The sequence below is a fragment of the Oncorhynchus clarkii genome, chromosome 19 (genome assembly GCF_045791955.1).
Source record: "Oncorhynchus clarkii lewisi isolate Uvic-CL-2024 chromosome 19, UVic_Ocla_1.0, whole genome shotgun sequence".
In the NCBI taxonomy this organism is placed as follows: Eukaryota; Metazoa; Chordata; class Actinopteri; order Salmoniformes; family Salmonidae; genus Oncorhynchus; species Oncorhynchus clarkii.
This window is the reverse complement of record NC_092165.1, coordinates 58,488,862-58,515,886: the sequence shown is the minus strand read 5'-3', so window position 1 is coordinate 58,515,886 and position 27,025 is coordinate 58,488,862. Positions and strand designations below refer to the sequence as shown.

At 48.5% G+C, this 27,025-nt stretch overlaps 1 protein-coding gene across 1 annotated transcript in view; it reads right to left on the bottom strand.

Annotated features, from left to right (window-relative positions):
- LOC139374372 (synaptosomal-associated protein 25-B-like) overlaps positions 1-26,731 on the bottom strand; it is an 88,872-nt gene extending 62,141 nt beyond the window's left edge. The window contains exon 1 of the mRNA XM_071115413.1: positions 26,656-26,731. The gene's annotated coding sequence lies outside the window, so the exon portion shown is untranslated. The remainder of the gene's footprint in view (positions 1-26,655) is intronic.
- Positions 26,732-27,025: the final 294 nt, after the last annotated feature.

The following is a 27,025-nucleotide window of genomic DNA, read 5'->3' as shown; positions in this document are numbered from 1 at the left end:
AACAAGAATTTAAGCTTTCTGCCAATATCAGATATGTCTATGTCCTGGGAAATTTTCTTGTTTGCTTACAACCTCACGCTAATCGCATTAGCCTACGTTAACTCAACCGTCCCGTGGAAGGAACACCGGCCCCAAAAGTGACTAGTGTTCCATTATTAAAGTGACCAGTGATTCCATGTCTAGGTATATAGGGCAGCAGCCTCTAAGATGCAAGGTTGAGTAGCCCGGCGGTAGCTGGCTAGTGATGGCTATTTAACAAATCTAATGGCCTTGAGATAGAATCTGTTTTTCAGTCTCTTGGTCCCAGCTTTGATGCGCCTGTACTGACATCGCCTTCTGGATGATAGCAGGGTGAACAGGCCATGGCTCGGGTGGATGATGTCCTTGATAATCTTTTTGGCTTTCCTGTGGCATCGGGTGCTTTAGGTGTCCTGGAGGTCAGGTAGTTTGCCCCTGGTGATGCTTTGGGCAGACTGTACCACCCTCTAGAGAGCCCTGCACTTGTGGGTGGTGCAGTTGCCATACCAGGTGGTGATGCAGCCCAACAGGATGCTCTCAATGGTGTATCTGTAGAAATTTGTGAGGGTCTTAGGTTCCAAGACAAATTTCTTCAGCCTCTGGCGCTGTTGCCTCTTCTTCACCCACACTGTCTGTGTGGGTGGACCATTTCAGATTGTCAGTGATGTTTGCGCAGAGGAACTTGAAGCTTTCTACCTTCTCCACCATGGTCCCATCGATGTGGAAGGGGGCGTGCTCTCTCTGCTCTTTCCTGAAGTCCACAATCAGCTCCTTCGTTTTGTTGACGTTGAGGGAGAGGTTATTTTCCTGGTACCACTCCGCCAGGGCCCTCACCTCTTCCCTTTAGGATGTCTCGTCATTGTTGATAATCAGGCCTACTACTGTTGTGTAGTCTGCAAACTTGATGATTGAGTTGGAGACGTGGGTGGCCACGCAGTTATGGGTGAACAGGGAGTACAGGAGGCGGCTGAATACGTACCCTTGTGGGGTCCCAGTGATGTTGTTTCCTACCTTCACCACCTAGGGGCGGACTGTCAGGAAGTCCAGGAACCAGTGTGGGTTCAGACCAAGGGGCAGAGCTCATTGATGAGCTTGGAGGGTACTATGCTGTTGAAGGCTGAGCTAAAGTCAATGAACAGCATTCTGACGTAGGTATTCCTCTTGTCCAGATGGGATCCAGTAGTGTGCAGTGCAATTGCATCGTCTGTGGATCTATTGGGGCGCTAAGCAAATTTAAGTGGGTCTCGGGTGGCAGGTAAGGTAGAGGTGATATGATCCTTAACCAGCCTCTCAAAGCACTTCTTAATGACAGAATTGAGTGCTACATAGATAGTAATTTAGTTCAGCTACCTTTGCTTTCTTGGGTACAGGAACAATGGTGGGCATCTTAAAGCAAGTGGGGACAGCAGACTGGGATAGAGAGAGATTGAATATGTCCGTAAACACACCAGCCAGCTGGTCTGCACATGCTCTAAGGATGCGGTCAACAATGCCGCCTGGGCTGGCAACCTTGCGAGGGTTAACACGCTTAAATGTCTTACTCACTTCGGCCACGGAGAAAGAGAGCCCACAGTACTTGAGAATGAGCCGCGTCACTGGCACTGTGTTATCCTCAAAGCGGGTGAAGAAGGTGTTTAGCTTGTCCGGGAGCAAGACGTCGGTGCCTGCGACGTGGCTGGTTTTCCCTTTGTAATCCCTGGTTGTCTGTAGACCCTGCCACAATCATCTCATGTTTGAGCCGTTGAGTTGCGACTCCACGTTGTCTCTGTATTGACGTTTTGACTTTTTGATTGCCTTACGAAGGGAATAACTACACTGTTTGAATTCGGCCATGTTCCCAGTCACCTTGCCATGGTCAAATGTGATGGTTTGCGCAAATGCTGCCATGTATCCACGGTTTCTGGTTTGGGCAGGTTTAAATAGTCGCATTGGGAACAACATCCCCTATACACGTCAATGTTATTCTCAGAGGCTACCCGGAACATATCCCAGTCGGCATGATCAAAATAATCTTGAAGCATGGATTCCGATTGGTCAGACCAGCATTGAATAGACTTTATCACGGGTACTTCCTGTTTGAGTTTCTGGGATAAGTTCAATTGCCCTGAGTTACCACCACTCTGATATCCAAAAGTTATTTCTGGCTGTCCTGTATGTAATAACATAAAAAACGTTCTGGGCTAAAAATGTAAGAAATAACACACAAAAAAACAAAATACTGAAAAAGTTGCTTACGAGCTAGAAACAGAGCTTCTATATCGGCGTCATCTTACTTATATAAAAAACTGGGAGCATTGACTTCTACTGTATTCCACTGTATGTAGGCCACTGTATTTAGGCCACCACGCCTTGCTACTCTGTGACTCTGATGCCTTCCAATGTTTGATTTTGCGCCTCTCCCCGAGACAGTCCTGTTTGTGGGCCTCCAGACACTTAAGATGAGAGAGAGAACCCGAACACAACGCTACTCAGCCCTACCCCTAACCCTGCCCTCTCCAGCCCTACCCCTAACCCTGCCCTCTCCAGCCCTACCTCTAACCCCTAACCCTGCCCTCTCCAGCCCTACCCCTAACCCTGCCCTCTCCAGCCCTACCTGCTCCAGCTCTACCCTCTCCAGCCCTACCCCTAACCCTGCCCTCTCCAGCCCTACCCCCAACCCTACCCTCTCCAGCCCTACCCCTAACCATGCCCTCTCCAGCCCTACCCCTAACCCTGCCCGCTCCAGCCCTACCCCTAACCCTGCCCTCTCCAGCCCTACCCCTAACCCTGCCCTCTCCAGAACTACCCCTAACCCAGCCCTACCCCTAACCCTACCCTCTCCAGCCCTATCCCAAACCCTGCCCTAGCCCTACCCCTAACCCTGCCCTCTCCAGCCCTACCTGCTCCAGCTCTACCCTCTCCAGCCCTACCCCTAACCCTGCCCTCTCCAGCCCTACCCCTAACCCTGCCCTCTCCAGCCCTACCTCTAACCCCTAACCCTGCCCTCTCCAGCCCTACCCGTAACCCTGCCCTCTCCAGCCCTACCTGCTCCAGCTCTACCCTCTCCAGCCCTACCCCTAACCCTGCCCTCTCCAGCCCTACCCCTAACCCTACCCTCTCCAGCCCTACCCCTAACCCTGCCCTCTCCTGCCCTACCCCTAACCCTGCCCTCTCCAGCCCTACCCCTAACCATGCCCTCTCCAGCCCTACCCCTAACCCTGCCCGCTCCAGCCCTACCCCTAACCCTGCCCTCTCCAGAACTACCCCTAACCCAGCCCTACCCCTAACCCTACCCTCTCCAGCCCTATCCCAAACCCTGCCCTCTCCAGCCCTACCCCTAACCCTGCCCTCTCCAGCCCTACCCCTAACCCTGCCCTCTCCAGCCCTACCTGCTCCAACTCTACCCTCTCCAGCCCTACCCCTAACCCTGCCCTCTCCAGCCCTACCCCTAACCCTGCCCTCTCCAGCCCTACCCCTAACCCTGCCCTCTCCAGCCCTACCCCTAACCCTGCCCTCTCCAGCCCTACCCCTAACCCTGCCCTCTCCAGCCCTACCTGCTCCATCTCTACCCTCTCCAGCCCTACCCCTAACCCTGCCCTCTCCAGCCCTACCTGCTCCAGCTCTACCCTCTCCAGCCCTACCCCTAACCCTGCCCTCTCCAGCCCTACCCCTAACCCTCTCCAGCCCTACCTGCTCCAGCTCTACCATCTCCAGCCCTACCCCTAACCCTGCCCTCTCCAGCCCTACCCCTAACCCTCTCCAGCCCTACCCCTAACCCTGTCCTCTCCAGCCCTACCCCTAACCCTGCCCTCTCCAGCCCTACCCCCAACCCTGCCCTCTCCAGCCCTACCCCTAACCCTACCCTCTCCAGCCCTACCGGCTCCAGCCCTACCCCTAACCCTGCCCTCTCCAGCCCTACCTGCTCCAGCTCTACCCTCTCCAGCCCTACCCCTAACCCTGCCCGCTCCAGCCCTACCCCTAACCCTGCCCTCTCCAGCCCTACCTGCTCCAGCCCTACCCCTAACCCTGCCCTCTCCAGCCCTACCTGCTCCAGCTCTACCCTCTCCAGCCCTACCCCTAACCCTGCCCTCTCCAGCCCCACCCCTAACCCTGCCCTCTCCAGCCCTACCCATAACCCTGCCCTCTCCAGCCCTACCTCTAACCCCTAACCCTGCCCTCTCCAGCCCTACCCCTAACCCTGCCCTCTCCAGCCCTACCCCTAACCCTGCACGCTCCAGCCCTACACCTAACTCTACCCTCTCCAAGCCCTACCTGCTCCAGCTCTACCCTCTCCAGCCCTACCCCTAACCCTGCCCTCTCCAGCCCTACCCCTAACCCTGCCCTCTTCAGCCCTACCCCTAACCCTGCCCGCTCCAGCCCTACCTGCTACAGCCCTACCCCTAACCCTGCCCTCTCCAGCCCTACCCCTAACCCTGCCCTCTTCAGCCCTACCCCTAACCCTGCCCGCTCCAGCCCTACCCCTAACCCTGCCCTCTCCAGCCCTACCCCTAACCCTCTCCAGCCCTACCTGCTCCAGCTCTACCCTCTCCAGCCCTACCCCTAACCCTGCCCTCTCCAGCCCTACCCCTAACCCTCTCCAGCCCTACCTTCTCCAGCTCTACCATCTCCAGCCCTACCCCTAACCCTGCCCTCTCCAGCCCTACCCCTAACCCTCTCCAGCCCTACCCCTAACCCTGTCCTCTCCAGCCCTACCCCTAACCCTGCCCTCTCCAGCCCTACCCCCAACCCTGCCCTCTCCAGCCCTACCCCTAACCCTACCCTCTCCAGCCCTACCTGCTCCAGCCCTACCCCTAACCCTGCCCTCTCCAGCCCTACCTGCTCCAGCTCTACCCTCTCCAGCCCTACCCCTAACCCTGCCCTCTCCAGCCCTACCAATAACCCTGCCCTCTCCAGCCCTACCTCTAACCCCTAACCCTGCCCTCTCCAGCCCTACCCCTAACCCTGCCCTCTCCAGCCCTACCCCTAACCCTGCACGCTCCAGCCCTACCCCTAACCCTACCCTCTCCAGCCCTACCTGCTCCAGCTCTACCCTCTCCAGCCCTACCCCTAACCCTGCCCGCTCCAGCCCTACCCCTAACCCTGCCCTCTCCAGCCCTACCTGCTCCAGCCCTACCCCTAACCCTGCCCTCTCCAGCCCTACCTGCTCCAGCTCTACCCTCTCCAGCCCTACCCCTAACCCTGCCCTCTCCAGCCCCACCCCTAACCCTGCCCTCTCCAGCCCTACCCATAACCCTGCCCTCTCCAGCCCTACCTCTAACCCCTAACCCTGCCCTCTCCAGCCCTACCCCTAACCCTGCCCTCTCCAGCCCTACCCCTAACCCTGCACGCTCCAGCCCTACACCTAACTCTACCCTCTCCAAGCCCTACCTGCTCCAGCTCTACCCTCTCCAGCCCTACCCCTAACCCTGCCCTCTCCAGCCCTACCCCTAACCCTGCCCTCTTCAGCCCTACCCCTAACCCTGCCCGCTCCAGCCCTACCTGCTACAGCCCTACCCCTAACCCTGCCCTCTCCAGCCCTACCCCTAACCCTGCCCTCTTCAGCCCTACCCCTAACCCTGCCCGCTCCAGCCCTACCCCTAACCCTGCCCTCTCCAGCCCTACCTGCTCCAGCTCTAACCTCTCCAGCCCTACCCCTAACCCTGCCCTCTCCAGCCCTACCCCTAACCCTGCCCTCTCCAGCCCTACCCCTAACCCTGCCCACTCCAGCCCTACCCCTAACCCTGTCCACTCCAGCCCTACCTCTAACCCTGCCCTCTCCAGCCCTACCTGCTCCAGCTCTAACCTCTCCAGCCCTACCCCTAACCAGGCCCGCTCCAGCCCTACCCCTAACCCGGCCCGCTCCAGCCCTACCTGCTCCAGCTCTAACCTCTCCAGCCCTACCCCTAACCCTGCCCTCTCCAGCCCTACCTGCTCCAGCTCTACCCGCCCCAGCCCGACCCCTCTCTGAACCAGCCGGCCCCACTGCTAAATATTTGAAGAAATCTGACAAAGATGGAGCGCAGAAATCCATTCGAGGCTCTAAGAGCGTGAAATAGGTGCTGACAGCTTCCACACAATGGCGGCAAGCAGATAAAACCCAACAGACCTCTCTCTCTCTCGGTTACTGTCAGGTGGCACCATGGGGAGGTTAGAGACTTGTAGTCATTTACCAGACGCTCTGATCATTGACTGACGTGGTGAGCTGTGATGGTAAACTCATTAGGGATCTATTCAGTCTGTAAAGTGGTATCAATTTAAAGGTAATTTCTGATTGAGCCGGCATATGCAGCATTTACCGTGAATGCAGTCTCTGCTAACGATGTAACATTACCTTTAAATTTCAATCATGCAGTAAAGCCGAACTTCCGCGATGCGTATTGAATAGAGTGGATTGGCTGTGATTTTGGCTGTGGATTGATCTGTTGTGGTGAAAAGGCTGAAGCCTGGACTACTTAAAGTGGCCCTCCAGTCTCCTTTTCACCTTAGTTAATAACACATGATTTACTTAACAAAAGGCAAATCTCAATAAGTAGTCCAGGTAAGTCATGACATGGCACAAGTGGGAGGGGCCTTTCCTCTTTTATTCTCTATTGATCCTCAAGAAAGATGGAGGCTGATGACATCAAAAATGCCCTCCTGCTTTGGGCTGGACGTGTCAATGTGTAGTTCATGCATGCATAATCTATGAGTAAAATTACTGTTTTACCGCAATTAGCCATGAAATCTGGCAGCTGTGCTGTGCCATTTTTCCTACATTTTCTCCCACGTGGGCCACCCACCCTAGCAATTTGAGTTCTAGCCAATGCGTAGTATGCTACTTCTGGGGACCTCTTTTGGATCGTAAGCGCTACTTTCAGAACTACTGGCTAAAAAGTACACAAAAGTACCAGAGAATCTCTTTAATGGTGGGTAATTGATTCCTGGCAACAGTCAGTAGATTTGGATCATTACCATGCATCTGTTGGTCAATTTCCTCAACAAATGATCAGGTCTATATAATTATCAAACATACATTAGTAATGGAAAGGAAACATAGCCTCTTTGTTTAAGTATTCAAATACTCCTTTTAGTAATACAATTGTAGGCAGAAGTTGATACAGAGTACAATATAACAATATATGATAGTTCTCCCCAAGTTCTGCAAAATGTCTAAGACATCTTGTAACATCCTATAACTCATACAGTCTCTCCCAGTTCTCTGTGCGTGAGTTTCCATGGCAACAACATTTTAATACATCTGACCTCCTCCTGACAGAAGTAACCATCTTATCAGCAATTAAAAGTTCAGAAGTGGGTTTGACCAAAACTTGACCTTTCATCACAAGTGTAGGGTCATAACAAGGTGAACGAGCATAAGCATCTTCTGACAGCTGGCTGGTTTCATCAGGTCTTTGGCAGCCTTGTGTTCTCAGAAAACCAGATAACCACGGTGGGATCCAGACAGGAGGAGTCTGAATGTAGATGCCTTCTGATAGTGTCTGAAGGTCAGAACACTCAAAAACAGGTTATAACACACACACACACAGAGAGAGAGGTCTCCTGAAGAGGAGACCTTACAGTTTATCATAACACAGTTGATTAACACTTTAAAAGGTATGAGGCCTTGGTTTAACCCTCTTCAGAACTAGTGTGTGTGTGTGTGTGTGTGTGTGTGTGTGTGTGTGTGGGTGTGTGTGTGTGTGTGTGTGTAACCCTGACAGATTGTGCATCTGTACACACGTGAAACATAATACAACGCACCCCGATAAACGACACAACTCACACACTCACAACACACTGTAACACCCTGCTAGTATCAACACACTCACACCACACTGTAACACCCTGCTAGCACCAACACACTGTAACACCCTGCTAGCGCCAACACACTGTAACACCCTGCTAGCACCAACACACTGTAACCCACTGCTAGCACCAACACACTGTAACCCACTGCTAGCGCCAACACACTGTAACCCACTGCTAGCACCAACACACTGTAACACCCTGCTAGCACCAACACACTGTAACCCACTGCTAGCACCAACACACTGTAACACCCTGCTAGCACCAACACACTGTAACCCACTGCTAGCACCAACACACTGTAACACCCTGCTAGCACCAACACACTGTAACCCACTGCTAGCACCAACACACTGTAACACCCTGCTAGCACCAACACACTGTAACCCACTGCTAGCACCAACACACTGTAACACCCTGCTAGCACCAACACACTGTAACCCACTGCTAACACCAACACACTGTAACACCCTGCTAGCACCAACACACTGTAACCCACTGCTAGCACCAACACACTGTAACCCACTGCTAGCGCCAACACACTGTAACCCACTGCTAGCACCAACACACTGTAACCCACTGCTAGCACCAACACACTGTAACACCCTGCTAGCACCAACACACTGTAACCCACTGCTAGCACCAACACACTGTAACACCCTGCTAGCACCAACACACTGTAACCCACTGCTAGCACCAACACACTGTAACACCCTGCTAGCACCAACACACTGTAACCCACTGCTAGCACCAACACACTGTAACACCCTGCTAGCACCAACACACTGTAACCCACTGCTAGCACCAACACACTGTAACACCCTGCTAGCACCAACACACTGTAACCCACTGCTAACACCAACACACTGTAACACCCTGCTAGCACCAACACACTGTAACACCCTGCTAGCGCCAACACACTGTAACACCCTGCTAGCACCAACACACTGTAACCCACTGCTAGCACCAACACACTGTAACCCACTGCTAGCGCCAACACACTGTAACCCACTGCTAGCACCAACACACTGTAACCCACTGCTAGCACCAACACACTGTAACACCCTGCTAGCACCAACACACTGTAATCCACTGCTAGCACCAACACACTGTAATACCCTGCTAGCACCAACACACTGTAACCCACTGCTACCACCAACACACTGTAACACCCTGCTAGCACCAACACACTGTAACCCACTGCTAGCACCAACACACTGTAACACCCTGCTAGCACCAACACACTGTAACCCACTGCTAGCACCAACACACTGTAACACCCTGCTAGCACCAACACACTGTAACCCACTGCTAGCACCAACACACTGTAACACCCTGCTAGCGCCAACACACTGTAACACCCTGCTAGCACCAACACACTGTAACCCACTGCTAGCACCAACACACTGTAACCCACTGCTAGCACCAACACACTGTAACACCCTGCTGGCTCCAACACACTGTAACACCCTGCTAGCACCAACACACTGTAACACCCTGCTAGCGCCAACTCACTGTAACACCCTGCTAGCACCAACACACTGTAACCCACTGCTAGCACCAACACACTGTAACACCCTGCTAGCGCCAACACACTGTAACACCCTGCTAGCGCAAACACACTGTAACACCCTGCTAGCACCAACACACTGTAACACCCTGCTAGCGCCAACACACTGTAACACCCTGCTAGCGCCAACACACTGTAACACCCTGCTAGCGCCAACACACTGTAACACCCTGATAGCGCCAACACACTGTAACACCCTGCTAGCGCCAACACACTGTAACACCCTGCTAGCTCCAACACACTGTAACACCCTGCTAGCACCAACACACTGTAACACCCTGCTAGCACCAGCACACTGTAACCCACTGCTAGCACCAACACACTGTAACCCACTGCTAGCACCAACACACTGTAACACCCTGCTAGCGCCAACACACTGTAACACCCTGCTAGCAACAACACACTGTAACACCCTGCTAGCACCAACACACTGTAACACCTTGCTAGCACCAACACACTGTAACACCCTGCTAGCACCAACACACTGTAACACCCTGCTAGCACCAACCCACTGTAACACCCTGCTAGCACCAACTCACTGTAACACCCTGCTAGCACAAACACACTGTAACACCCTGCTTGCACCAACACACTGTAACACCCTGCTAGCACCAACACACTGTAACCCACTGCTAGCACCAACACACTGTAACACCCTGCTAGCGCCAGCACACTGCAACCCACTGCTAGCACCAACACACTGTAACCCACTGCTAGCACCAACACACTGTAACACCCTGCTAGCACCAACACACTGTAACACACTGTAACACCCTGCTAGCGCCAACACACTGTAACCCATTGCTAGTATCAACACACTCACAACACACTGTAACACCCTGCTAGCGCCACTACACTGTAATCCACTGCTAGTATCAACAGACTCACAACACACTGTAACACCCTGCTAGCGCCAACACACTGTAATCCACTGCTAGTATCAACACACTCACAACACACTGTAACACCCTGCTAGCGCCAACACACTGTAATCCACTGCTAGTATCAACACACTCACAACACACTGTAACACCCTGCTAGCACCAACACACTGTAACACCCTGCTAGCACCAACACACTGTAACACCCTGCTAGCACCAACACACTGTAACCCACTGATAGCACCAACACACTGCAACACCCTGCTAGCACCAACACACTGTAACACCCTGCTAGCACCAACACACTGTAATACACTGTAACACCCTGCTAGCGCCAACACACTGTAACACCCTGCTAGCACCAACACACTGCAACCCACTGCTAGCACCAACACACTGTAACACCCTGCTAGCACCAACACACTGTAACACCCTGCTAGCGCCAACTCACTGTAACACCCTGCTAGCACCAACACACTGTAACACCCTGCTAGCGCCAACACACTGTAACACCCTGCTAGCGCCAACACACTGTAACACCCTGCTAGCGCCAACACACTGTAACACCCTGCTAGCACCAACACACTGCAACCCACTGCTAGCACCAACACACTGTAACCCACTGCTAGCACCAACACACTGTAACACCCTGCTAGCACCAACACACTGTAACCCACTGCTAGCACCAACACACTGTAACACCCTGCTAGCACCAACACACTGTAACACCCTGCTAGCACCAACACACTGTAACACCCTGCTAGCGCCAACACACTGTAACCCACTGCTAGCACCAGCACACTGTAACCCACTGCTAGCACCAACACACTGTAACCCACTGCTAGCACCAACACACTGTAACCCACTGCTAGCTCCAACATACTGCAATCCACTGCTAGTATCAACACACTGTAACACACTGTAATCCACTGCTAGCACCAACCCACTGTAACCCACTGCTAGCACCATCACACTGTAACCCACTGCTAGCACCAAAACACTGTAACCCACTGCTAGCACCAACACACTGTAACCCACTGCTAGCACCAACACACTGTAACACACTGTAACCCACTGCTAGCACCAACATATTGTAACCCACTGCTAGCACAAACACACTGTAACACACTGTAACCCACTGCTAGCGCTAACACACTGCTAGCACCAGCACACTGTAACCCACTGCTAGTGCTAACACACTGTAACACACTGTAACCCACTGCTAGCGCTAACACATTCCTAGCACCAACACACTGTAACCCACTGCTAGCACCAACACACTGTAAAACACTGTAACCCACTGCTAGCACCAACACACTGTAACCCACTGCTAGCACCAACATATTGTAACCCACTGCTAGCACAAACACACTGTAACACACTGTAACCCACTGCTAGCGCTAACACACTGTAACCCACTGCTAGCACCAACACACTGTAACCCACTTCTAGCACCAACACACTGTAACCCACTGCTAGCACAAACACACTGTAACACACTGTAACCCACTGTTAGCGCTAACACACTGCTAGCACCAGCACACTGTAACCCACTGCTAGTGCCAACACACTGTAACCCACTGCTAGCACCAACACACTGTAACCCACTGCTAGCACCAACACACTGTAACCCACTGCTAGCACCAACACACTGTAACCCACTGCTAGCACCAACACACTGTAACCCACTGCTAGCACCAACACACTGTAACACACTGTAACCCACTGCTAGCACCAACACACTGTAACCCACTGCTAGCACCAACACACTGTAACACACTGTAACCCACTGCTAGCGCTAACACACTGTAACCCACTGCTAGCACCAACACGCTGTAACATACTGTAACCCACTGCTCGTGCTAACATACTGTAACCCACTGCTAGTGCTAACATACTGTAACCCACTGCTAGTGCTAACATACTGTAACCCACTGCTAGTGCTATAATACCCTAACCCACTGCTAGTGCTAACATTCTGTAACCCACTGCTAGTGCTCACATACTGTAACCCACTGCTAGTGCTCACATACTGTAACCCACTGCTAGTGCTCAGATCATGGAATATTACGGATCCTTGTTGAGACACTGAAGCAAATCGGAACAGAAACCTGCTCCGAAGAGCAGGGAAGAGTTCCTCAGAAATCAGAGATTCTACAGAAAACGGTCTTTCAGCTAGGGTCTGTATTAGTAACGGACACAGAGGCAATATCTGAATATAATCAGCCTTCAAACATGTTAACCACGGTGATGCCACTTTCCTCATTATACAACTGTTAGTGTGTGCATGTGCGTGATTTTGTGTGTGTACATGCATGCAGGTAGTGGTACGGCCTGTGATGGCAACGCAGTATGCAGGAGATTCGAAGCAATCATCTTTCCCAGAGGGGATTATGGGACTAAAGCCAGAGCGTCCCATTCGGAGAGGATAAAACCTACAGTATTAATCTAGTGGAGTAGGCCTGTTCACAGCCCCTCCCCCTTTCTCTCCCTCCCTCCACCCCCACGCCTCAGCACCATTACCAAGCAGAGCACCCACCCACCCAACCCCACCCTCCCTCCACCAACCCCCACGCCTCCGCACCATTACCAGGCAGATAGCAGACAGAACACCCATCTCATACACTTGCATAACACATAGTCTCTCTTTCACTTTCTCTCTTTGTCTCTCTCTTAACCCCCGACTCCCTCCTCACTCACTTCCCTTTTCTTCCCCTCTCGATGTACTGTACGTACACACACACACACACACACACACACACACACACACACACAGAAAAGTGCTCATGCATACGCTCACATAGACCGTAGACTCGCAAACACATTCGTGCGCACATGCACATCTGCCCTGAGAGACGCACACTCTTTTATCTCCCTCCCTCCCAGATGTATCTATACAACCTGCCATTATTCTGCTCATACTGTTCATACAAATATAGCCCTTGGTTCTATCCAGACCAGTCTGCCCCTGACCAGCACAAAAACATCCTGTGGCGTTCTGCATTAGCATCGAATAGCCCCCGCGATATGCAACTTTTCAGGGAAGTTAGGAACCAATATACACAGGCAGTTAGGAAAGCTAAGGCTTTTTCAAGCAGAAATGTTCCTCCTGTAGCACCAAGTTCTGGGATACTGTAAAGTCCACCTCCTCCCAGCTGCCCACTGCACTGAGGCTAGGAAAAACGGTCACCACCGATAAATCCACTATAATTGAGAATTTAAATAAGCATTTTTCTACGGCTGGCCATGCTTTCCACCTGGCTACCCCTACCCCGGTCAACAGCCATGCACCCCCCATAGCAACTCGCCCAAGCCTCCTCCTGCCTGCACCATCCCGCCCGACTAGCATCACTACTCTGGATGGTTCTAACTTAGAATATGTGGACAACTACAAATACCTAGGTGTCTGGTTAGACTGTAAACTATCCTTCCAGACTCACCTTAAGCATCTCCAATCCAAAATTAAATCTAGAATTGGCTTCCTATTTTGCAACAAAGCATCCTTCACTCATGCTGCCAAACATACCCTCATAAAACTGACTATCCTACTGATCCTCGACTTCGGCAATGTCACTTACAAAATAGCCTCCAACACTCTATTCAACAAATTGGATGCAGTCTATCACAGTGCCATCCGTTTTGTCACCAAAGCCCCATATACTACCCACCACTGCGACATGTATGCTCTCGATGGCTAGCCCTCGCTACTCGTCGCCAAACCCACTGGCTCCAGGTCATCTACAAGTCTCTGCTAGGTAAAGCCCCGCCTTATCTCAGCTCACTGGTCACCATAGCAGCACCCGCTCCAGCAGGTATATCTCACTGGTCATCCCCAAAGCCAATTCCTACTTTGGACACCTTTCCTTCCAGTTCTCTGCTGCCAATGACTGGAACGAACTGCAAAAATCACTGAAGCTGGATACACATATCTCCCTCACTAGCTTTAAGCACCAGTTGTCAGAGCAGCTCACAGATCACTGCACCTGTACATAGCCCATATGTAAATAGCCCATTCAACTACCTCATCCCCATACTGTATTTATTTATCTTGCTCCTTTGCACCCCAGTATCTCTACTTGCACATTTATCTTCTGCACATCTACCATTCCAGTGTTTAATTTCTGTATTGTAATTACTTCGCAACCATGGCCTATTTATTGCCTTACCTCCCTTATCTTACCTCATTTGCACAGATTGTATATAGACTTTTTCTACTGTATTATTGTCTATGTTTGTTTATTCCATGTGTAACTCTGTGTTGTTGTATGTGTCAAACTGATGTGCTTTATCTTGGCCAGGTTGCAGTTGTAAATGAGAACTTGTTCTCAACTAGCCTACCTAGTTAAATAAAGGTGAAATAAAAAATACATAAATACCCATCCTCCACAGAGCTCTATGTTGTTCACACCCATCCTCCACAGAGCTCTATGCTGTTCATACCCATCCTCCACAGAGCCCTATGTTGTTCATACCCATCCTCCACAGAGCTCTATGCTGTTCATACCCATCCTCCACAGAGCTCTATGCTGTTCACACCCATCCTCCACAGAGCTCTATGTTGTTCACACCCATCCTCCACAGAGCCCTATGCTGTTCATACCCATCCTCCACAGAGCTCTATGCTGTTCACACCCATCCTCCACAGAGCTCTATGCTGTTCACACCCATCCTCCACAGAGCTCTATGCTGTTCACACCCATCCTCCACAGAGCTCTATGCTGTTCACACCCATCCTCCACAGAGCTCTATGCTGTTCACACCCATCCTCCACTGAGCTCTATGCTGTTCACACCCATCCTCCACAGAGCTCTATGCTGTTCACACCCATCCTCCACAGAGCTCTATGTTGTTCATACCCATCCTCCACAGAGCTCTATGTTGTTCACACCCATCCTCCACAGAGCTCTATGTTGTTCACACCCATCCTCCACAGAGCCCTATGTTGTTCACACCCATCCTCCACAGAGCCCTATGCTGTTCATACCCATCCTCCACAGAGCTCTATGTTGTTCACACCCATCCTCCACAGAGCTCTATGTTGTTCATACCCATCCTCCACAGAGCTCTATGTTGTTCACACCCATCCCTCCACAGAGCTCTATGCTGTTCACACCCATCCTCCACAGAGCTCTATGTTGTTCATACCCATCCTCCACAGATCTGTAAACATACCTATCCTCCACAGAGCTCTATGCTGTTCACACCCATCCTCCACAGATCTCTATGTTGTTCATACCCATCCTCCACAGAGCTCTATGTTGTTCATACCCATCCTCCACAGAGCTCTATGCTGTTCACACCCATCCTCCACAGAGCTCTATGCTGTTCACACCCATCCTCCACAGAGCTCTATGCTGTTCACACCCATCCTCCACAGAGCTCTATGCTGTTCACACCCATCCCTCCACAGAGCTCTATGTTGTTCACACCCATCCTCCACAGAGCTCTATGCTGTTCACACCCATCCTCCACAGATCTCTATGTTGTTCACACCCATCCTCCACAGAGCTCTATGTTGTTCATACCCATCCTCCACAGAGCTCTGCTGTTCACACCCATCCTCCACAGAGCTCTATGTTGTTCATACCCGTCATCCATGGAGCTGTAAACATACCTATCCTCCACAGAGCTCTATGTTGTTCATACCTATCCTCCACAGAGCTCTATGTTGTTCACACCCATCCTCCACAGAGCTCTATGTTGTTCATACCTATCCTCCACAGAGCTCTATGTTGTTCATACCCATCCTCCACAGAGCCCTATGTTGCTCATACTCATCCTCCACAGAACCCTGTGTTGTTCATACCCATCATCCACAGAGCTCTATGTTGTTCATACTCATTCTCCACAGAGCCCTGTTGTTCATACCCATCCTCCACAGAGCTCTATGTTGTTCATACCCATCCTCCAAAGGGCTCTGCTGTTCATACCCATCCTCCACAGAGCTCTATGTTGTTCATACCCATCCTCCATGGAGCTGTAAACATACCTATCCTCCACAGAGCTCTATGTTGTTCATACCTATCCTCCACAGAGCTCTGTTGTTCACACCCATCCTCCACAGAGCTCTATGTTGTTCATACCTATCCTCCACAGAGCTGTAAACATACCCATCCTCCACAGACCTCTATGTTGTTCATACCCATCCTCCACAGAGCTCTATGCTGTTCATACCCATCCTCCACAGAGCCCTATGCTGTTCATACCCATCCTCCACAGAGCTCTATGCTGTTCATACCCATCCTCCACAGAGCTGTAAACATACCTATCCTCCACAGAGCCCTATGCTGTTCACACCCATCCTCCACAGAGCTCTATGCTGTTCCTACCCATCCTCCACAGAGCTCTATGTTGTTCACACCCATCCTCCACAGAGCTCTATGTTGTTCACACCCATCCTCCACAGAGCTCTATGTTGTTCACACCCATCCTCCACAGAGCTCTATGTTGTTCACACCCATCCTCCACAGAGCTCTATGTTGTTCACACCCATCCCTCCACAGAGCTCTATGCTGTTCACACCCATCCTCCACAGATCTCTATGTTGTTCACACCCATCCTCCACAGAGCTCTATGTTGTTCATACCCATCCTCCACAGAGCTCTGCTGTTCATACCCATCCTCCACAGAGCTCTATGTTGTTCATACCCGTCATCCATGGAGCTGTAAACATACCTATCCTCCACAGAGCTCTATGTTGTTCATACCTATCCTCCACAGAGCTCTATGTTGTTCACACCCATCCTCCACAGAGCTCTATGTTGTTCATACCTATCCTCCACAGAGCTCTATGTTGTTCATACCCATCCTCCACAGAGCTCTATGTTGCTCATACTCATCCTCCACAGAACCCTGTGTTGTTCATACCCATCATCCACAGAGCTCTATGTTGTTCATACTCATTCTCCACAGAGCCCTGTTGTTCATACCCATCCTCCACAGAGCTCTATGTTGTTCATACCCATCCTCCACAGAGCTCTGCTGTTCATACCCATCCTCCACAGAGCTCTATGTTGTTCATACCCATCCTCCATGGAGCTGTAAACATACCTATCCTCCACAGAGCTCTATGTTGTTCATACCTATCCTCCACAGAGCTCTGTTGTTCACACCCATCCTCCACAGAGCTCTATGTTGTTCATACCTATCCTCCACAGAGCTGTAAACATACCCATCCTCCACAGAGCTCTATGTTGTTCATACCCATCCTCCACAGAGCCCTATGCTGTTCACACCCATCCTCCACAGAGCTGTAAACATACCTATCCTCCACAGAGCTGTAAACATACCCATCCTCCACAGAGCTGTAAACATACCCATCCTCCACAGAGCTGTAAACATACCTATCCTCCACAGAGCTGTAAACATACCCATCCTCCACAGAGCTGTAAACATACCCATCATCCACAGAGCTCTATGTTGTTCATACTCATTCTCCACAGAGCCCTGTTGTTCATACCCATCCTCCACTGAGCCCTATGTTGTTCATACTCATCCTCCACAGAGCTCTATGCTGTTCACACCCATCCTCCACATAACTCTATGCTGTTTATACCCATCCTCCACAGAGCTCTATGCTGTTCACGCCCATCCTCCACAGAGCTGTAAACAGAGCTGTAAACATACCTATCCTCCACAGCAAAATTGTAATTATTCACCTACCTCCTCATGCCTTTTGCACACAATGTATATAGACTTTTTTTTTCTACTGTGTTATTGACTTGTTAATTGTTTACTCCATGTGTAACTCTGTGTTGTCTGTTCACACTGCTATGCTTTATCTTGGCCAGGTCGCAGTTGTAAATGAGAACTTGTTCTCAACTAGCCTACCTAGTTAAATAAAGGTGAAATTTTAAAAAAATTAAGAAAAAAAAGAGCTGTAAACATACCTATCCTCCACAGAGCTGTAAACATACCTATCCTCCACAGAGCTGTAAACATACCTATCCTCCACAGAGCTGTAAACATACCTATCCTCCACAGAGCTGTAAACATACCTATCCTCCACAGAGCTGTAAACATACCTATCCTCCACAGAGCTGTAAACATACCTATCCTCCACAGAGCTGTAAACATACCTATCCTCCACAGAGCTGTAAACATACCTATCCTCCACAGAGCTGTAAACATACCCATCCTCCACAGAGCTGTAAACATACCTATCCTCCACAGAGCTGTAAACATACCTATCCTCCACAGAGCTGTAAACATACCTATCCTCCACAGAGCTGTAAACATACCTATCCTCCACAGAGCTGTAAACATACCTATCCTCCACAGAGCTGTAAACATACCCATCCTCCACAGAGCTGTAAACATACCTATCCTCCACAGAGCTGTAAACATACCTATCCTCCACAGAGCTGTAAACATACCTATCCTCCACAGAGCTGTAAACATACCCATCCTCCACAGAGCTGTAAACATACCTATCCTCCACAGAGCTGTAAACATACCTATCCTCCACAGAGCTGTAAACATACCCATCCTCCACAGAGCTGTAAACATACCTATCCTCCACAGAGCTGTAAACATACCCATCCTCCACAGAGCTCTATGCTGTTCATACCCATCCTCCACAGAGCTGTAAACATACCCATCCTCCACAGAGCTGTAAACATACCCATCCTCCACAGAGCTCTATGCTGTTCATACCCATCCTCCACAGAGCCCTATGTTGTTCATACCCATCCTCCACAGACCCCTATGCTGTTCATACCCATCCTCCACAGAGCTGTAAACATACCTATCCTCCACAGAGCTGTAAACATACCTATCCTCCACAGAGCTGTAAACATACAGTGGCAAGAAAAAGTATGTGAACCTTTTTTAAATACCTGGATTTCTGCATAAATAAAATAAAATTTGATCTTATCTTCATCTAGGTCACAACAACAGACAAACACAGTCTGCTTAAACTAATAACACACAAACAATTATATGTTTTCATGTCTTTATTGAACACACTGTGTAAACAGTCACAGAGCAGGGTGGAAAAAGTATGTGAACCCTTGGATTTAATAACTGGTTGGCCCTCCTTTGGCAGCAATAACCTCAACCAAACCTTTTCTGTAGTTGCGGATCAGACCTGCATAACGGTCAGGAGGAATTTTGGACAATTCCTCTTTACAAAACTGTTTCAGTTCAGCAATATTCTTGGGATGTAGGGTGTGAACTGCTCTCTTGAGGTCAGGACTCTGACTGGGCCATTCCAGAAGGGGTATTTTCTTCTGTTGAAGTCATTCTGTTGTTGATTTACTTCTGTGTTTTGGGTCGTTGTCCTGTTGCATCAATCAACTTCTGTTGAGCTTCAATTGGCGGAGAGATAGCCTAACATTCTCCTGCAAAATGTCTTGATAAACTTTGGAATTCATTTTTGCGTCGATGATAGCAAGCTGTCCAGGCCCTGAGGCAGCAACGCAGCCCCAAATGATGCTCCCTCCACCATTCTTTACAGTTGGGATGAGGTTTTGATGTTGGTGTGTTGTGCCTTTTTTCTCCACACATGGTGTTGTGTGTTCCTTCCAAACAACTCAACTGTAGTTTCATTTGTCCACAGAATATTTTGCCAGTAGCGCTGTGGAACATCCAGGTGCACTTTTGCAAACTTCAGGTGTGCAGCAATGGGTTTTTTTGGACAGCAGTGGCTTCTTCCGTTGTGTCCTCCCATGAACACCATTCCTGTTTAGGGTTTTACGTATTGTAGACTAGTCAACGGAGATGTTACCATGTTCCAGAAATTTCTGAAAGTCTTCAGCTGACACTCTAAGATTCTTCTTAAGCTCACTGAACATTCTCCTCTGGGCTCTTGCAGTCATTTTGCAGGATGGCCACTCCTAGGGAGAGTAGCAACAGTGCTGAACTTTCTCCATTTATAGACCATTTGTATTACTGTAGACTGATGAACATCAAGACTTTTAGAGATACTTTTGTAACCCTTTCCAGCTTTATTAAGTCAACAATTCTTAATCTTAGGTCTTCTGAGATCTGTTTTGTTCGAGGCATGGTTCACATCAGGCAATGCTTCTTGTGAATAGCAATCTCAAATTTAGTGAGTGTTTTTTATAGTGCAGGGCAGCTCAGCTCTAACCAACATCTCCAATCTCGTCTCATTGATTGGACTCCAGGTTAGCTCCTGACTCCAATTAGCTTTTGGAGAAGTCATTAGCCTAGGGGTTCACAAACGTTTTTCAACCTACACTGTGAATGTTTAAATGATGTATTCAATATAGACAAGAAAAATACAATAATTTGTGTGTTATTAGTTTAAGCACACTATTTTTTGTCTATTGTTGTGACTTAGATGAAGATCAGATCAAATTTGATGACCAATTTATGCAGAAATCCAGGTAATTCCAAAAGGTTCACATATAGAGCTGCTGTTCATACACATCCTCCACAGAGCTGTGTGTTGTTCATAAGCATCCTCCACAGAGCTGTGTGTTGTTCATATCCATCCTCCACAGAGCTGCTGTTCATACACATCCTCCACAGAGCTGTGTGTTGTTCATAAGCATCCTCCACAGAGCTGCTGTTCATACACATCCTCCACAGAGCTGTGTGTTGTTCATAAGCATCCTCCACAGAGCTGTGTGTTGTTCATATCCATCCTCCACAGAGTTGCTGTTCATACACATCCTCCACAGAGCTGTGTTGTTCATAACCATCCTCCACAGAGCTGTGTGTTGTTCATAACCATCCTCCACAGTGCTGTAAACATATCCGTCCTCCACAGAGCTGTAAACATACCCGTCCTCCACAGAGCTGTAAACATACCTTGCTCTGTGGTGAATTCAAAGTGACAGGACAACTGTGCCCAGATGTGCCCCGTGCCTCTGCTCTACTGTAAAGGCGTCTAAAAGCTTCCCAGCCGAATCAGTTCGGAAGAGATTGTGCATCTATGATGATGACATTTCGTGATGTTTTGGTCTTCGGTGAGGGTTTTTTCAGCTGTTCAGGCACACAAGATTTTTTTCTGGAGGCAAGCCGAAGTTCGGAGCCGATGTCTACGCTACCTTCGTCGATAATTGGTCAACAGTAGGGATTCTTCAATAAAGTCTTTGTTGTCATTCATCGAGAGACAACTCGTTTTTCATTAAAAAAAACATTAGTTAGATGTAAAATTGTGGGACTAAGATCTCCTTCGCAAAAACTTAAAAATTAATTGACAGATTTCTTGAGTTATCTTAGATTCATTCTGACTATTTTGAGGAAGTGTATATTGGCTAAGGCGTCTCAAAATGGACAAACAGTACTAGTCGCCGCTTTTGTCTCGTTTTTCAAGTGAAGGTTTTTTAAGGGTGTATGCGAGCACACTTAGCGGAGTTCTGCTAGCATGCTCACACCTTAACTCCCACCCACACAGATGGTGGAATCATTAGGAACACTGTCTGGGCTGGGGCAGTTGTGTCTATGTTAGTTAGTTAGTGAGTTAGTTAGTCCGACAGGCTCCACAGTTCTGATGGATGACAGTATCACCATGCCCAGCTTGCCCTTGCTTTGAGGTGACTTCTGAGTGTGTGTTTGTGTGTGCATGCATCCGTGTGTGTCGGGGGGGGGGGTTCGGGTTACTGCAAATATGCACTCTCATTCAGATCAAATAGGCATTCCCAGATCAGATTCCAAGAGGTTTCAGAAACGATCTGTATACAGTGTCGTAGAACCATAGAACCGTCATAGAACCGCTATGTATACAGTGTCATAGAACCATAGAACCGTCATAGAACCGATATGTATACAGTGTCATAGAACCACAGAACCGTCATAGAACCGCTATGTATACAGTGTCATAGAACCACAGAACCGTCATAGAACCGATATGTATACAGTGTCATAGAACCATAGAACCGTCATAGAACCGATATGTATACAGTGTCATAGAACCATAGAACCGTCATAGAACCGCTATGTATACAGTGTCATAGAACCATAGAACCGTCATAGAACCGATATGTATACAGTGTCATAGAACCACAGAACCGTCATAGAACCGATATGTATACAGTGTCATAGAACCACAGAACCGTCATAGAACCGATATGTATACAGTGTCATAGAACCATAGAACCGTCATAGAACCGATATGTATACAGTGTCATAGAACCATAGAACCGTCATAGAACCGATATGTATACAGTGTCATAGAACCATAGAACCGTCATAGAACCGCTATGTATACAGTGTCATAGAAGGGTACTAACGGCGTGGTATCTGCTCCAGGACACTTGTATTCATCATTATGCAAACACTGTATTGACGTTTACTAACTTCGCATCAATGTAGTTAGATGATGCCTCATAGACCGGTATTGGGAATGTTGACTCTTAATATGATGACTGGCAAGACCCAAGATTCTGTACCTTTTTCCCGTTCAAGTATTTTTCTAAATGAAAAATCATTAGTAAAAATGTAAATTCAGATGATGAACATACTGTGTTTTTCATTCTTTCATACTAGTCTGCACAAAGCCATTTGGATGTGAATTTATTCTGACCTATTTCTTACTGAATAAAAAAAAAAACTAAATGTTTTATTGCCACATATACTGGATAGGCTCAGTGAAATGTGTTGTTTTACAGGGTCAGCCATAGTAGTATGGCACCCATGGAGCAAATTATGGTTAAGTGCCTTACTCAAGGGCACATTGACAGATTTTTATCCTTGTCGGCTCAGGTATTCGAACCACTGACCTTTTGGTTACTGGGCCAACGCAGTTTTTTCCTGCTAAACTACCTGACCACAGCCCAACAGCCTACGCAGGGGTTTTCAAATTTTACCCTATGAAGTCCGGACTACTGCTGCTTTTCTGTTCTACTTGATAATTTATGGCACCCATCTGGTGTCCCTGGTCTAAGTCAGTCCCTGATTAGAGGGGAACAATTTAAAAAAGCAGTGGAACTGGCTTCCGGGTCCAGAGTTGAGTTTGAGAGCTATGAAGACATGATCAGTACAGTAGAACAGATATAATTCTCCTGACTCTGATATACTGTTAGTCATCAGTTGTCATGCAGGTGGAAGTCAACAGCATCTCTCTTCTGCCGTCCGTGTACAGTAATTCGTGGACGACTCTTCCCCCTGAACTACACCCCCCCCACAGACCTAATTAAGGGGGCTTTCACACCAAATGCTTGTGGTGCAGTTCGCTGCAGGTGAGAACGACGTCCGGACCAAACACAGGAAAAGAACCAGATGCGCACAATATTATTGGCTGTTTGACTGAAGAGGATGTGATGAAATGCACAAGGTATGTAATGAAATTCACGAGGTATGTAATGAAATGCACAAGGTATGTAATGAAATGCACGAGGTATGTAATGAAATGCACGAGGTATGTGATGAAATGCAAGAGGTATTGATGAAATGCATGAGGTATGTGAGGAAATGCACAAGGTATGTAGGGAAATTCACGAGGTATGTCATGAAATGCACGAGGTATGTGAGGAAATGCACAAGGTTTGTGAGGAAATGCACGAGGTATTGATGAAATGCACAAGGTATGTGAGGAAATGCACGAGGTATGTGATGAAATGCACGAGGTCTGTGAGGAAATGCACGAGGTCTGTGAGGAAATGCACGAGGTATGTAAGGAAATGCCCGAGGTATGTGATGAAATGCACGAGGTCTGTGAGGAAATGCACAAGGTCTGTGAGGAAATGCACAAGGTCTGTGAGGAAATGCCCGAGGTCTGTGATGAAATGCACGAGGTCTGTGATGAAATGCCCGAGGTACGTGAGGAAATGCCCGAGGTACGTGAGGAAATGCACGAGGTATGTGAGGAAATGCCCGAGGTCTGTGATGAAATGCACGAGGTACGCGATGAAATTCATGAGGTATGTGAGTAGCAGTGCATTTATGAGCGCAGTCAATGCAGATTGGGGAAGACGGGTTTATAGTCCTATCAGGGATATAGACTACTGAATATAGACTATTCATGGTTAGGGGAGAAGGGGTTATAGTCCTATCAGGGATATAGACTCTTGAATATAGACTATTCGTGGTTAGGGGAAAAGGGGTTATAGTCCTATCGGGGATATAGACCACTGAATATAGACTATTCACATTGCAGTTAGAGCGGCTATTGTAAGCTGATCCTAGATCTGTTCATAAGGTCATATGTGGCTATTGTGCGGTTTCCTCCCACATGTTGTTGGAAGACAACCAATGGTTAAGGTTAGTATTTGGGGACAATAAGCTGATCCTAGATCTGTTCATAAGGTCATATTTTACATGGAGCCAGCCCTTAGGCTACCACTTTGGAAAACCACTCCATTCCGTGTGTTAGTGAGTGATCCTTATAGCCCAACTCAGCCACCAAGCCACCTACTGTTCTGTTCTGTTGTCACCCTGCTTGGCCGAACCCAGGCTCCCTAACCCTTATCAAAGCCAGGGACAACAAGGAAAATACCAACACTCCACGTGTAAATACACTACTCATGTGAACAACTTCAACATGCTGCTATGTAGCCTACACAGCATCTCAATAATGTGTCTGTCAGGCATTCCCTGCTTCCATTAAAACTAGAGCAGAGATAATCTAGTGCTCCTGTCTCATTATCCCGAGTTAGAACAGTGAATGGGAGAGATCGAGGTGAGTTGGTGAAGTTCTAGACACTCATCATTGAAGCGAATCAACTGGGAAATCAGTTTGGATGTCAGGCTACTGAAGTTCTGCCTACACACTGTACCCCAGGAAGACATGAGGGAACAGTATAAACGTCAGTCTGCCAGACCCTGCTTTCAAATCAACTAGATCTATAGTGCAAAGATAGTCAAGTGCTTCAACATCATTATCCTAACTTAGCCCATTGAATAGAAGTGATCTGGGTGAGTCTCTGAAGCTCTCTTTGAGCAGCTTTCCTTCACCAATTGTTTGTCTGACTGGGTCAAAGAGTGCCGGCTTCCTCTTCACGGGTCAAAACCCTGGAGAATAACATAGAATCCTGTGTATTAAAGCAGCAGCACTATACAGGCCAATGGTAGACCACACAGTCACTGATACAGAAACAAATACGTTTTGATCTGCCTACCTATTTATTCCATATACTGCCTTCCCCCATTGTACCCTTGAGCACGGCACTTTGCTCCAGGGGGCGTTGCTCGGCAGTGTGTCAGGTTGGGTACTATGACAGCAATAAATAAAGCATATCCATGCAAATGGACCAACAAAGCAAATATTGTGTTGTATTCTACCTCAATGTGGATATCTCTACCTCAGATTGAGCAGGTTGTCTCCCCTGACACATTTATACAGATCTAAATACCCAGAACTCCCGGGGTTAAAGCACTGGGCCTTGAGGCTCAATGTAAGCTATTAAGAAGTGTGAAGGAGGGATATCCCCTTGGCAGCGAATCTGGCAACCCCACCCACAGCTCCTCTCCCACCGGGAACTCTGCCTACACATAGTGTATTAGCTAGGCTATATCATAATCACGTCTTATCCCTGTGTTGGCTGACGGAACTGTGACTACTTTAATGTGTGGTTTAAGCTACACCTCTTTGAACCGAAGAAAGAGACACATGTTCACATCCAGCGACGCGAATGAGCTTTTGGCAGAGGCTGTAGGTGGGCACGAATAGCATGATACATCGCCATAGTCGCTTTGGCTTGAGAAATACTTGACATAACACAGCCACGTGTCTCAAGCAAAACTGTCTTAACCTTTCGCTCCATATAACCTACAATTTGAACCTAAATGATTACCAAAAAAAGGTCAATGGCAATATCGCACCATCTTACCAATTACATTTAAACAGCGTCTTGACATTTGTTTCCCCGAGAAATACCTTACGGAGCTACTGTATTGCCTTGTCTAGGCTACTGAATGACCCATTTCTGTGACAAATGATGAAGTCTATAGCTTGCGAATGTCACAATTGGAGAACATCTCTCTTACTCTTTCAATGCTGACCTCTTAATACAAAACACGGAGTTTTTTCAAAACAAATTACACAGTTGAACTTTTTTTTTACAGCGTTTCTACAAACAAGCTTTAAAATCTCTCTCAACGTTTCTGTGTTGTTTTTGTCGGGATGTTGCCTGTTTGTAGAATGAGCGCCCCAGCGCTGTCCAGGGTTCTGAAACCGACCACACGTAACGCGCGCTCATTAGAACAGGTAACATAGTCGGTAAGCGGCTTTATCACTGAGTTAAAACGGGACGTTTCCCGGAGCTAAATATTTACTCTGTCTTAAAAACAATATCATGTGAATTGATACCGACGTAAAAGTGAATTTATGTTGACCAAACTACAGAATACTGCATTGGAAGTGATTAAGATAGATTTTACAAACCTATATTCACAACCACATTGTTTAATATTTTCATCCGAAACTCGGCTTGGTCGTCAGACATAAACACTTATTTTAATTAATTGAATAACATAGCATTTATCTAAACTGAATTAAATCGTTCAGCAACCTACCTGAAGTTGTTTTTAGAGGACCGTTATCGGCTCAGGACTGGAAAATATCAGCTTTTAGTTCCTACTGTCGCCTCGTACTGACTGCCCTCTGAGGAATCTCACAGCCACGCCCCGCCCATTAATGCTATATGGGATCCTTGGGACGTCACTACCCTAAACTCTAATTCTGACTATAACCCCTACCATAAGCCTAACCACAACCCTTACATAACCCCAACCTTAACCCATACCTGTACAATTTTAAATGTCAACTTCAATGGGGTGGCGTTAGAGTTGGGACATCCCAAGGATCCAATTTTAGACACGAAATGTATTTCCGTCGAATACCCGGAGGCAAATGCCACGTTCAGAACAACTGAGAACTCGGAAA